General features: G+C 32.4%; 1 long non-coding RNA gene across 2 annotated transcripts in view; it reads right to left on the reverse strand.

Moving 5' to 3' along the window:
- LOC115029219 overlaps window positions 1-5,932 on the reverse strand; it is a 47,321-nt gene extending 41,389 nt beyond the window's left edge. The window contains exons 1-2 of one of the 2 annotated variants that reach the window (XR_003834778.1): window positions 5,738-5,932; window positions 2,690-2,813 (exon numbers count right to left, since the gene is read on the reverse strand). This is a non-coding gene — a long non-coding RNA (uncharacterized LOC115029219). Of the gene's footprint in view, window positions 1-2,689; window positions 2,814-3,040; window positions 3,222-5,737 lie in introns of those variants that run through there. The other variant, XR_003834777.1, reaches the window with a different exon arrangement.
- Between the last annotated feature and the right edge of the window lie 2,779 nt (window positions 5,933-8,711).

An 8,711-nucleotide genomic window follows, 5' to 3' on the forward strand; every position in this document is an offset into this window, starting at 1 on the left:
GGAAATGTAATTGAGGAAAATACGTAATAAAAAATTTTTAAAAAAACTCTGAATTTTGAAGTCTAAGATATGAATTATAAAAGAAATGGAATAGAAATAAAAATAAATGGCAAGGGCAGTCAGAAATTTCCAATCTCTAACATTCTGAATGAAATTTTAGTATTACTTGTTCACCACGAGCACTGGCTCAACAAAGTATATAAAGTGAAAACTAATAACTTCTGGGATTAAGATTTAAATATATATCCATCCAATTTAGATGGATATTCTTGCCTTTTCACATGAAGTGTTGTCAAAGGAGAGGTGTATTTTTATATATTTTGATTTAATCTGTCCTAATGACTCACATTTTGGAAGCTTTCTCTGTTTAAGACTTCCAGAAAAGGGTGCTTGACAAATTATACATCAAGTAAGTATCTCATTAGCTCCTAGCAAATGTCAAACTCATTTACACATTCAGAGAGCTAATGATGTGTTTCTAGATAGTTTCTTATAAATTCCTGTTTTCTACCTAACTTTAGAACACCTAAAGTGTTATGCTTTTATTTTCTGAATTCTAAAATTCAACTTTTTAAATAATTTCAGTAATCCTCAATTTGGGAAATCTGTGGGAACTAATACGTTAAGTTGTAGTCTATAATTTTGGAATGAATAAAATAATATGCAATAATATTCAGTCTATAGCATGTGATAAAATACAATGTTTTATTTTAATCACAATTGAAAATATATGAATGGTGTATGATTATGTACACCTGCCTTTCAGATATAGGGTTGTATCTTCTTATTTGTGTAAGAAGATATACAAAAAATCTCAAATGAATTATTTCTTTACAATCTATATTTTATAATCTCTAATTTGATATAAATGAGCAATTTTCCTTCATTACAACTCTATCCAAAAAAATATGGAATGACTCCATATCTTTCAGAGGAGACTGATTAGACTGAAACAAAAAAAAGGTGTTTTTATTTCAAATAGATGAAGTAATAGAGGAAAACAGATATAGATGAATACAAAAATAGTTCAAAGCAAATGACAATATGTTAATTTGTTTATCTAGTGCACAGTGAAAGAATTTAAAGATCTGTTGAATCTTAGCAAGGCAGTTTAACTTTGAGTGCTTTTATTGTTTCAGAAATATTTTCATTCTTTTTCATTTTTCTTCATACTCACGCAGAAAGATGTTCTCCTAGCAATACTAGGGATGGAGGTTTTTTTTTTTTTTAAACCAATTAACCTTTCTGTCATATTTTTCTTGTCAATCTAAAAGCTTGTTTTTTAAGAAGATAAATAAGATTAGAAGATCCATGACATACTTAACCAATATAGGCATGACCCAAAATAAAAGAAATAGAGATTACATTATCAGGAAACATTACAATAGACATCAATAAAATTCACAATATTTTTATTAAATGCTGTTAAAAATCCATAATCCACTCAGTAAGAATCAAATTAAAGGAGGAAATGCTAGATGTATCTGAATCACTAAAGTTAAAAGCAGAAATAATCAACAGCTAAATCCGACAAATAAAAATCAGCAAATCAAAAAAATTTAAAAAGCATTCAAACAAAAGAAAAGGAAAAGAAACAAATAAAATACCAATGTCAAGATATACTTATACCAGAATTCTACAGAGCCTTCAAACTACAAGCAGTACTTCTTGAGTTATGTTTTTTTTTAAAAAATCACAAACACCTAAGCTCCTTCACAAAGCTAGTACTATTAAAGTGGCAAAATCAAGTAAACACCCAAGAAAAATATATAAATGAAGGCCAATATCCTTCATGATCCTTCATGCGCTTACATACAAAAAGTCTCAATGAAGTGCTTGCAAACTGAATACTGGAAATATCAAAAAGATAATATGCTATGAAGAGTGGTGTTTATCCCAGAGATGTGGGAAGGGTACAGCATGTATAAATGAAATATATAAATAGACTTAAATTTCAGCTCATGTGACTATCTTAAGAAATGGATGAATGGTTGCTCTTTAACAAAATACAATATGCCTTCATGATAAATGTTCTAGAGAAAATGGGACTTGAGGGAACCTCAATATAATGAAGGTTATATTTTACAAACTCATAGACAAAATCAACCTAAATATAGAAATATTCAAAGAAATGTCATTAAAGTCAGGAATGAGAAAAGGCTCTTGATTAGAGCAATAAGACAAAAGAAGGAAATTTAAGGAATAAAATAGGAAACTAATGAGTTTAATTATCCTTATTTGGGGATAAAACACTATGCATGAGACTTGAGTAATAATTGCACCAGAAAACTTCTAGAAGTGATCAACCCTTTCTACAAAAAAAAAAAAAAACGTATAAAAATCAGTGTCATTCTATATAACAAGCATAGTAATAAAAAGATCATAGACATACTTCCATTCACACTATCTTAAAAATCAATCTAGGAATAAACATAACTAATGACATGGAAGATCAGTTCAATAGAATTATTTAATTTCTGAAGGAGGATTAAAAGAAAGATACTAGATGATAAAAATGTTCTGATCCCCACCAGAGGTAGAATTGGTATTATGAATATGAACATTCTACCTAAAGGAGTATAGAGATTTATTGTATTTCCAGTCAATATATCCATGTTTGATTATTTTGTGAGAGAATACTATACACATAAAAAGGATGTGAGTCCTCTTAGCTGTTATGAATACTTACTTCTCATATTTGCACCCCTCTCTTAATTAATTCAGAACGTTTAAACTGTATTCTCTTCTCCACTAAGAACAACTCTCCCATGGCCAGTGGTTAGTAGTCAGTCATGAATGGGCAAGAGTCAGAGCTGGAAATTTGAGGAAGATGGTAAGAATAACAAACTAGTCCAAATTTTAGGATACACAGACATGTATGCATGTATACACACACGAACATGTTGAATTAATCATATTAACATAAATATAGTTATATATATATATATATATATATATATATATATATATATCCCCATTAAACTTAATAATTCACAATACATATGAGTACAACTTGAGGTTAAAAACATACCCATCTTACCCTATTTAAAAGTTGCATTAGTAAATAGACTGCCTTCCATTTCAATGGCTGATGTTTTCCACATGTGCACTTTTTTCAAAGTCTGCCTCAGAAATATATATCTTGCAAAGGCTCATCAAAAGCCTATACAGGGCTCCTGAAGAAGACTTGGGTTCAGTTTCTAACACCCACATGGAAGCTCTCAGACACTTGTTAGTTCACTTCCAGGGTTAGGTTGTTTTTTGGACTCCAAAGCTGTCAACACCCCCATGGTTCAAAAGCACACAATTAGTTGCACACATACACAGCTTGAAGAGACACTAACTCCCTCTTTGTCCCAAATCCCCTTTTAAGCTTGTCTGTAAACCATACACAATAACACTGGTAGAGAGCAAAAGGTGAGCTTGTTTTACCATCGAGTTTAATAAAGAAGTTGTATCTCTCCACCCCCCAAAATACCCCCCAAAACAAAACAAAAAACAAACAAACAAACAATAAGAATGGTGGAAAACTGAAAATCTTGGGAGAAGCTATGAGCTCCTATTAAAAAAGGTCCTTGTGGTGCCCACAGCATGAGTTTTAAGTGAGTATTTGGCTCCAGTGTATTTCCTTGACTTTTGAACATGCAGTCCTCCTCCTGTTTTCTTTCCATCATGGGTTCACAATTTTTAAAAGAATTATATTTTTATTTGACAATCTCTTACATTGCTTTTGTTTATTTTTGAGGTTATATTTAGTGACCTATTTTATCCTTTCCATATCCCCACTACAAGCTCTCCCTTCTGTCCTTCAAATTCATAGCCTCTTTCTTTTAAATTTCTTCAATTTTTAAAAAAATTTCTTTGAAATCAGTTTTTCAAAAAATATTAATAGTTCCTGAAGAAATTTTGCAAATAGTTTTCATCATACTCTTTCAAATTTCCACAACTTATTTCAAATTCATGCTATTCCAATATCTTTCCCATATAGATTTGTGGCTATTTTATTGTAAACCCATCAGCACCATTTTGTGCTGCCCAAAATTTCTTGGATATGTGCTCTTCAAGTCAAATTTAGTCATATCACTAAGGATTACACTCTTAGAAAAAAATAGAAGACTCTCTCTCAGCACCTGACAATTGCTAATGGATCCTTGACTGTTGTCCAACCTCATTCTCATCGCTGGCATTTAGTCTATCAAGGATGGTACAGGGATGCTCTTGTTTATGCTTTTGAAATCGACTTGATTCCATAGATGAATCTAATTTATGTGTCCACAATGCATTGCTTCCTTGTAGTCACTTACTACTTTGGCTCATAAACTCTAGTTCTTTTCAGCAGAGATACCCGCTGTGCCTTAGGAAGTGGCAGTTTGATATATATTTCCATCTATGATTCATAAATCTGTACCCACTTATTCTTTACACTTTGGATAGCTGTGCACATCTGTGCTAAGCACTAAGTATTGCACAAAGCACTTTCTGTTATGCAGGTAAAAATGTGTACTAATGAATGACTATAATGTTAAAGTATTTAGACTCACTTTAATACTATATCCACTTGGCAAAGTAGTAGTACTTCTTATCCACTGTGGCTTGTTATCATATTACTTATGCAGGTATGCATCTTTTCTAGATGTTGGTTGAAAAGTTGAGGGAGAGAATTATTTGGCAACACAACCCACCAAAGGAAACATTACTATACACTGTGGAAAAAGCTAATTTGCTGAAACAGGGCCAAAGCATGATAATCAAATAAAAATGAAAATAGAATACTTTCAGAATAAAAAATAGGATATAATTTAGTCATCTCGTGCTCATTATGGGTACATATAGGAATATATAATAAGAAGTTTAATTGAAAATGAACAAATGTATGGTTAGACACAGACTCCTATCTGTAAGCCCACATCATTGACTTCCATGTTATTTTCTGGAAAGTTCTCCAGTGTTCCTTAGGTTCCGAGGCCATATCTAAAGAAGTTATCAAATTTCTTCCGCATACCTTCATAGATCTCTCTCTCTCTCTCTCTCTCTCTCTCTCTCTCTCTCTCTCTCTCTCTCTCTTTCTCTGTGTGTGTGTGTGTGTTTAAGGGGGTGGGTTAGGTTTAATTGAGACAAGATTTTCTTTATAACATAGCCCTGGATGTCCTGGAACTTTATTGGTAGACCAGGCTGGCCTTGAACCATAAATTATTTTTGTAGCTGCAATTTAGTGAGGCTGAAAAAAATATTGGTGAGTAATTACCAATTTTTTCCCATTAAATTCCTATATATTTTAGTTTCTCAAAACTTAATTAAATTCCTAGTCTATTTGATTCCTTCATCACAAGTATTCAAGAAGCACACCACAGAGCATGCCTATGGAGGCACAGTGATTGGCGATTTTCTTCTTTGTACATAATCTTCCAATACATTTTAATGCTGACCAGCTGGAGGTCAGACATTCCAACAATAATTTTTGGAATTTATAATACCTTATATTTTTTCCTCACTTCCCTTAGAACTCAAACTCACCCCATACAATCCTTGCACTCTTCCAAATTCATGATCTGTGTGTGTGTGTGTGTGTGTGTGTGTATGTGTGTGTGTGTATGTGTGTGTGTGTGTGTGTGTGTGTTTACCAGTTGAGGTTTGGAGTTTCTGCCCTAGAGAAGGCCATTTCTCCAATTCTCTGAATTCTCCAGTTGCTTGTTTGATATATACAAGCCAAACTGTTTGGAAAGTAAATTAACCTTACCCGAGGTTATCTCTCTTACGTAATAGTTTCAATAGAGCAGCAAGGAACAGGCAATATTCATTCTTATCATGATTCATTATTTCTCCAGAGATATAGAAGCCATAGCCATTTAATCTTCAAAAATTATTAAAGGTGAATTGTCTATTATGAGAGAAAAGCAATTGTTACCACATTTCCAGGCTTTCAAGAATCTGTTGTCTGATCATTATGCCTATCCCACATACATCAAATCCAGTATGTGAGGAGAGCTGCTGCTTTGACCAGGACACAGGGAGTACAACACACCCCTTATCCAAAGTTTCAGCTTCTTTTAAAGGCAAAGGTGAATAAGCATTTCCTAGTTTCTAGTTTTCACCAGGTGCTGTTACCCTAGCAGTAGCTTATCTTGATTCGAAGTGACCCAAACCACCTTGTAGACTGAGAAATCTGTCTGCAGTCTGACTCTTTGAGGTGTTGCCTATTTAAACTATAAACAAAGATACTTTCTCATGAGAAAGGGATTGTGAAGGCCATCCATCTCCTCAGATGGCAGAACCACAGAATTTTCTGCATGTCTTCTTCACTTCAATTTCTCAGTATGCTCAGAATCACAAAGATCCCATGCTGCCTCTCAGGTAGCAAGCTAGGTGCTGTCACCTCATGCCATTTCTCTACACACATTTTTACAGATGTCCCCAAAGAATCCCCAAAACAGGTACTATGGGATCTGCTTTGGTCAGAGGAGATAATAATATTAAGGCTCTTTTTTCTTCCTCAGGAAGACTTGAAAATTACATGTTGGAATGAGTAATTGAAGAATAATTTATTTCCCAAAGGATGCATTATTGTATTTCCCTAAAAATAATTTATTTAAAGACAATGTGGGAATAACACATGAAATGTAAATATAAAATAAAATAACTAATAAAAAAGAAAGAAGAAAAACAAAGTCAACAATAGCCATTTAATGATAAAATTCAATAGCATTCTTTTTTTATACATGCCAGTAAATAATTTTCTGACTCATTTTTTAAATTGAACCATATTTAAGAATTTGACAATTGCCTCCAGCTTTGGAAATTCTTCTAATTCACCAGAAAATTGATTTTTCATTTTTCTTTCCTTCTTGAAAATTTTACTTATTATCTAATCTCTAGTTGTGTTAGACAATCCACATTTATTATTTCATACTTTGTGTTCAGTTATTTTTATTTCCAACAGTAGGTTTTAAACTCATAAGCAACTTACACAGGCTACTCTTTCTTTGTTTATATCAAGCAATTAAAATAAGTATATTTTATAAAATAACATGCTGTTAACAATTTCTTGCAATATCAAAAGCACTTTCCTACCCTTATCTTGATTTATTATAGTTTTCTTATGTAAAAAATCTATTCTTCCTGATTGAAATAATAAGAGATGGCCATATATTATTTTATCTGCCCATAAATGCACTTTAATGTTAACAACTCGGGAAATGTACACATCTGTTCTACCAATTGTACTTCTCAAGCTAACATCTCCATATTTGTTACATTATAATCTGAACAAATTACTGATTTTTCCTTGGAACCGTTTAATAAATCTTATTCATTTTAGGTAAAAGTATGCACATTGTTATTAAATCTAATCTACCACATTCATTTGAAAATATGCCAATTGGTTTTTAGTTATGTCTTTGATTTGTTATAGGTTGGAGTTGATACAATAGCCTCCTTTTAACTAACTGCTATATATACACTAAATTATATATATGTGTGTGTGTGTACACAGAAGAAGTAGGGAAAATAACTAAAATCATTTGCAAGTATTAATATAGCTCAAGAACATTTCATATCAATAAATCACATCAAAGAGAATTTTTGAATAAATATTTTAGGATCAATTGATAAATTTGTTCTAAAGTTTGGATTTATAGAACAGAAGTCAATCATGCTCATTATATAAAGAACATTAATTTTTCACTTCTCTCTTTAACGCATGCCTTCTCATCCCTGGCTAAAATATTTGGATATAATAATTCTATTACTTCCATATATTAGAAAAGTAAATTTCAAATGTTAAAAAATGTTCAACTAAATTTAGTATATACATTAAGAGTCATCACTCATTTTTTAAGCCTATCTCCTGTCTGGCTAGAGTCAGATTTAGAAATTCAGGTAAGGAGAAAAAGCATATGTCCACTGCTTTATGACAGCCTGTGCTAGCTCAGTTCCACTGTCGGTAACATAAAATGATCACACTAGGAAAGAGCTTGAAGATCTCATATGTCTCGTGTTTTAGACTCTAACATTGGTGTACCATCAAGGACAAATTGATAAATTACACGATGCTTCGGGGCAAATTACTTCCTCAATCAGAAAGCTTTCTTCAATTGTTGTTTCTTGCAAAAAAATGATGCCCTCTAATGTCACCAACAACAGAGAGCTTTGCTGTCTTCTCCAGAGCCACAGAAACATAATCCAATTCCCCTTTCAACCAACACTACTGGCAGATGCAGGTGAGCCTGTCCAGCGATATGAGATTCAGAAAAACCTGCAAGGCTGTGATGGTCCTGATGAAACTCTCCAGAGGGACAGGACATATGCACATACAAATCAACACTACATTTATTTCCAAAAGAAACATACAACTGTCCAAGATTTGCAAGCTAAGGAGGCATCTGAACCGAGAGGAAACATCAGGCTTATGTTCTGTATACTCACAACCCTCCTTTCTTATGCCTTTCGAAATTCCCCAAAGAAATGTTAAAATAAAGAGTCTTTCTCCCATCACATTAAGGAAAGTAAAAAGAGAGAAAATGCACAGGATTCTCACAAGTGTTTTTAAATCTATTACGTATTGCTCTCAAGTTCTTTGAAGATACAGGTTTTTTTTGTTTGTTTGTTTGTTTTGTTTTGTTTGTTTTGTTTTGTTTTGTTTTTTATGATCGTTTTGATGTGTTCTTGAATTTGGTTTTAGAGAATTTATATATATATATATATATATATATATA

The sequence above is a fragment of the Mus caroli genome, chromosome 14 (assembly GCF_900094665.2).
Source record: "Mus caroli chromosome 14, CAROLI_EIJ_v1.1, whole genome shotgun sequence".
NCBI lineage: Eukaryota > Metazoa > Chordata > Mammalia > Rodentia > Muridae > Mus > Mus caroli.